General features: G+C 42.1%; 1 long non-coding RNA gene across 1 annotated transcript in view; it reads right to left on the bottom strand.

Moving 5' to 3' along the window:
* Positions 1-267: 267 nt before the first annotated feature.
* Positions 268-6,000, bottom strand: part of LOC138760440 (uncharacterized) — a 240,519-nt gene continuing 234,786 nt past the window's right edge. The window contains exon 3 of the long non-coding RNA XR_011355603.1: positions 268-464. This is a non-coding gene — a long non-coding RNA (uncharacterized lncRNA). The remainder of the gene's footprint in view (positions 465-6,000) is intronic.

Below are 6,000 nucleotides of genomic sequence, written 5' to 3'. Positions count from 1 at the left end.
TCAAGGAAGGGTCTTTTTATTTCCTAACCAGGTAGCTGAACATTAATTCTGCTATTCTTGTGATAACCCAACCGGGAGTAACAGCGTGTACAAAATCATGGCACCAACTGAAGACGAGTACCATAAACCAGATTTAATGATGGATCGTGTAGTCCCATGAATGTTTCCATATGACTTAGAATGCATGCAGACAGTACATAAACATTATCTTCATTTTCAGATGAGCAGATTGTACTGGACAAAAAAGGCGAGACTGACTTACCCCGTTCTTGCGCCATTTTCTGGTGACAGAGTAAGGGTCTTGCTTTCGTTCCTTTGAAGCAGGTGAGCGCTGTAGTCCCCTGACCTTGAACCCTGTAGGTAAATGGCTATTCCCAAGGTGCAGTGCTCACTGGTGCTCTTCAGCCACGGACTCAATAATGTGAAAGTTGTAAACCCCGAGGCATTCAGAAACAGAAAATGTCCTGAGATACAAAAGGAAACAGACACGGGGGTCAAAAAGTGAGATCAGACAATATGCTGGCCACATATTTCCAATGACACAACCTTAGTAGTTTAAAGTGTTTCAAAGAGTGAACACATTGAATGACCCTGGGCAATATTGATATAAAAGCACCCATGTTCAGTAGTGATGCACGATCAATTAACCAGAAGACTGAAGTACTGTAACTGAAAGCTTTTATTAGCTAGAGGTGGACAGCATCTTGAGTTGCTGGCTCTCACTGACCTGAGCTCGAACTGGGGGCAGGGTTGTGGCTTGACAGCCTTCATGGGGAATAAAGGGGAGGAGTCACGAGCCGGCCACTGAGAGCAGGGTCAACATACAAGATCAAAAGTATTTACATATACAAGTGGTTTCACCACAAGTAGGCACTCTATGCCGATTTCATGGACATGGTTATCAGTTGGAATGATTGCCTTCTGAGCTTCCAGGCAAGGAAAGAGTAAAATTCATTGCAGTCTTGACTCATGTCTGCAATTCAGTGAGTGGAAAACATAGATGTGTATATGTAGCTTAGGTCTGTATTGGGTTTGATTATTGTGAATCTTTTGTTAAATAGCCTACAGATATTCATTGCATATTGCCACAATGTGGCATGGCCAGTTTGCCACACATGTATTATTGTCCCAGTCACTTCGACAGAAGATTCTACACAGTTCAGTCAATATACTGTACATAGAGATTCAAAGATTCATCATGCTTTCATTAGAATTTAGCACCAGCTGGTCACATTGATGTAATGATGGGAGACAAATGTTGTGGGCCACTCCATGAATTCTAAGAATGATTTTATTCATCTAAGCAAGGCTGTATTCTTGTTTTCATTGTGTTGTTTCTCCCATAGCTGCAAATCTTTAAATTAGGGGGGGTGGGGGGTGGAAAACAACATAAAAATGATTATAGACACAGAACAAAGTTTCAATGTAATTACCAAATCATCTGGTGAGGAGTTTGTTTCACCATTTTGTGTTTCTCCCACGTGCTAAGGCAACCTTTTCCTGATATTGGCTGATCTTCATCAAAGTCACTCTTGCCATTCTTCTTTCATAGATTTTGTTATAACATATAATGAAGTCCACTGAACCTATTTTCTCCTGAGTGAAACAACACAGGAATAGTAATTGCAGTAAAAACACACCCAAAATGCTGGAGGAACTCAGCCAGTCCTTCAGCCTCCTTGGGATTTGACAAAGATACAGTACCGATAATTTGGGCCCTGAGCCCTTCTTCAGGGAATAACCAGAATGAGGCCAAGAGCAGGAAATCTCAGAATTCACACAATACTAGCTGGGGAGGAATCCAGACCAACAAAATGTTTTACTTGGATATCATCAGGGGTGAGCTGAGAATTATTATGTCTGTGCGCAAGGAGCGAGGAAAAGGAAGAGACAAGAGTTGAGGGAAGGTGACATGGGAAGAAGAAAAGGAGATGTTTAACAAAAGCCAGATAAGTCAATATTAACGCCATCAGGTTGGAGGGTGCCCAGTCAGAAGATTAGGTGTTTGCCGGAGGTCTCAGTCAGCCAGTACATGAGACCATGGACAGACATGTCAGCAAGAGAATGGGATGGGAAATCAAAATGGGTGGCCGCTGAGCGATCCATGCAATTGTGGCAGACAGAGCTGAAATGTAGAGGAGACCACAATGGGAGCACTGAATACAGTAGATGATCCCTGCAGATTCAAAAGTAAAATGTTGCTTCACTTGGAAGGACTATTTGGGACCCTGAATGATGGTGAGAGAGGAGGTGTGGGCACAATTAGAGCTTCTCCTGCAGTCACAGGAGTAGGTACTAAGGGAATGATTGGTGGGGAGGGAGGAATGTACAAAGGAATCACGGAGGGAGAGGTCCCTGTGGAAAGTGGAGAGGGGAATATGTGTTGAGTTGAGGGATCACATAGTAGGGGGTGGAAATGGCAGAGGAGGATGTGTTAGATGTGGAGACTGGTGGGGTGGTAAGCGAGGATGAGGAATCCTGTCTTTTGGCATGTGGGGGTGGAGGGGGCCAGGATCGATGTCCAGGTAATGAAGGATTAAGGGTGAGTACCAAGTTGATAGTGGTAGAGGGAAAAGCCATGTTGTTTGAAGAAGGAGGACATGTCTGATGATATGGCATGGAAGTCTTCGACCTGGATGCAGATGCAATGGACATGGAGGATTTGAGAGAATGGAATGGATTCCTTACAGGGTGGGAAGAGGTGTAGTCGAGGTAGCAGTGGGAATTGGTGGGTTTGCAGAAGATGTCTGTCGAGAGTGTTTCTCCTAAGATGGAGACAGAGAGATGAAGGAAAGGGAGAGTGTTGCTAGAGAAGGACCAAGTGAATTTGCTATCAGGGTGTTAGTTGGCAGGAAAGTGGATGATGTCAACAAACTCATCCTGTGTGCATGAGGCAGCACCAAAGGAGTTTTCGATGTAGTGAAGGAAGAGTTGTGGGGCCTTGTCTATGTAGGCTTGTAGCATAGATTGCTCTGTGTAGCCAACAAAAAGACAGGCATAGCTGGGGCCCATGTAAGTACCCATTCCTACCCCTTTGACCTGGAGAAATTAGGATGAGTTAAAGGAAAAATTATTGAGGTTGAGGACAAGTTCTGCCAGCCAACATCGTCTGCATTCTGAGATTTCCTGTTCTTGGCTCATTCTGCTTATTCCTTGAAGAAGGGCTCAGGCTGAAATGTCGGCAATACATCTGTGTCAAATGCTATGGATGCTGAAGACCAGCTGACTTCATCCGGTATTTTGATGTGCTTTTATTATTTTCTCCTGAACCTGCTTAAACCCCAGAACCTCTACATTTTGTTTATAAAATTACTCTATGACTAACTGACAATGCAAAATAATTTATCATTTCCTTCTCTCTATCATTTCATGTCAGATTAGTCTTCCAGCAGTAACATACAGTAATAGAAAGAATATTTGGTCCTCTCAGTCTATTTCTGTTCCAGAAAATGTTAGAATTGTAGAAATCTCATCATGTGCATTGAATTAAAGACCCACGCAGCTGAATTTCACCTTCTAGCCTGCAGTCTGTAGACGTGGCTTTGTCAGTACATTTCCAAGTGCTGTTTAAATGCTGACAGTGTTTGCCATTCCAGCCTCCTCGGGCATGAGCTTCATACCCCCACCCTCCTCTGATGTTTTAAATTTTTAAAATTTAGACAGGTCCTTTCAGCTCACGAGTCTGTGCCGCCCAATTACACCCAATTAACCTACAATATGTTTGAATGGTGAGAGGGAACTGGAATGCCCAGAGGAAACGCATGGAGACATGGGGAGAATGTACAAACTCCTTACAGGCAGTGCCGGACTCAAACCCCGGTTTCTGGCTCTGTAACAGCATTGCGCTCACCACTATGCTAACCGTGGCATCCCTTTTTTTTTTGCCTTTATTTCTCCTTGATTCCTTCTTGTCAGTGCTTTAACTTTCCTGCCTCTCGTTTCATAATACCTGTGGTAAAGGAAGCAAAATTTTTCATACATACTTTATCCCAAACCCTCATCATGTTATTCAAACCAATTGAGCTTCTCCTCTGTCTCATCCATTTCAAGGAAAACAACCCTACCTTATCCAATTTTTTTTTCTCATTGTGAAACATTTCCAAATCTGGTACATTCTCAAAACCCATTTCAGTCCCCTGCTCCATTACCATGTCAACTTGTCTGTCCATGAATCAGACTGAGACCACCCGCAACTTGGAGGAACAACACCTCATATTCCATCTGGGCACTATCCAACTAATTGGCATTAACATTGACTTCTCAAAGTTAGGCCCATCTCTCCCCTTCCCTTATCCCTATGTTTCCTTTTCTCTCTCTCTGTCTCCTTTTCTCCAGCTTTGTGTTCAAATATATCTGTATCATATGCTATGGATGCTGTTCTCACCTTTCCACTCCTGTCCTCCAATACGTGTGCAATTATGGCCTTTTGCTTGTTGCCTTGTGCTCCACCTCCTGCCTTTTATTCCTTCTCCCCCAGCCTGTTTATTCAGTTGCCTGCCTACTTTTTGCTCAACCTTTGGAGAAGGGTTCAGACCCAAAGAATGACCTCCTATGGATGCTGCATGACCTGTTGACTTCCTCTGGAATTTTTGTTTTTAATGGCAATCACAGCATCTGCAGTCTTTCGTACTTTACAACATTCTCATAAATCTATCTCCAGTGTGCTGAACAGACCTATTGGAAGTAGTCAAGCTTTGGTCCAATAGGCAGTACATATAATTCAAGTACTACCTTAACATGATATGCTCATTAATGAAATCCTTATTCCTTTTTAAATACATTTAAGGTGGTCCGCACATACACTGCAAGGTCTTTCCACATCTCTTACTTATCTTCTACTATGTACCCTTGCCTTTTGTGAGCTGTGCTGGATGACTATCGATAAAAAAATTGTGAGACACATAGACAGGGTAGAGAGTCGGAATTCTTTTTCTCATGGCAGACCTATCAAAAACTAGAAGGCATAGGTTTAAAATGAGAGGGAGGTATTTTAAAGGGAATTTGAGGTGAAAGTCTTTTCCCCCCAACACAGGTATCTGGAACATGCTGTCAGAGGAGGTGATGGAATCAGGTATAATCACTATTTTTAGACAAGCACTTGAATATGCAAGGCACAGGGAGACATGCAGTAGATGTCTCTAGTGAGCTTAGTGGTCAAAAGGTTAGTGTGGTGGAGGTAGGCTAAAGAGCCTACCTATCAGTTGCATGGCTCTTTTTACACTTCCTCAAATTCACACTCTGATGGATTAAATTCCATTTAAGATGGGCATGACAAGGAAAATGTATGAAGCTATTTCAAAGTGTTGAAAGAATGGATCAGCTAGGATTGTTTTTGTTGTCACACAGAGGAGATTGCAGATACTAGAATCTAAAGCCAAACATAATCTGCTGAACCCAGTGAATCAAGCAGCAACACTGGGGTTAAAAAAAAGAATGGTCAACATTTCCAGCCAAAACTCTTCAGAAAGCCTGTAATTATTCAGTTCATTCCATCTCTCCTTTACAGGCAACAATATCACACAAGCTCTCCTCTCATTCTCTCGCACCATTCCTGAAGTTGGACCAGATTGAAAAATGATGGTCGACATCTGCAATTTTCTCACCTGCTTCTTTTAACAATCTGCTTCATATGTTGTATAATTTGCCTTTGAAGAATTTAACACAATCTCAAGTGCTCTAGAGAGAACTACTTTTCACAATTTCATTGCATGTTGGCAGTGTAAATGCAGTGCAGTAGTTAAAGTACTGCAGAAACCTAAGTTCTAAATCCATTATGACTGCTGTGAAATTTAAATTCAGTTAATGATAGGATTTTTTTTTTTAAATAGCCATTAGTAGGGTCAAAACTCCAGTTTGTCATAAAAATGCATCTACTTCTCTAATGTTCTTCACAGGAGAAAATCGGCTGTCATGTTTGGGTGTGACCAATGAATGAGTTTTTCATATCCTTGCAAGCTGTTTAGTGCAAGGACGATAAGAGATGAATGATAAATGTTAGCC

The sequence above is a fragment of the Narcine bancroftii genome, chromosome 4 (genome assembly GCF_036971445.1).
Source record: "Narcine bancroftii isolate sNarBan1 chromosome 4, sNarBan1.hap1, whole genome shotgun sequence".
Lineage (NCBI taxonomy): Eukaryota > Metazoa > Chordata > Chondrichthyes > Torpediniformes > Narcinidae > Narcine > Narcine bancroftii.
This window is presented reverse-complemented; position numbering and strand designations above follow the sequence as displayed.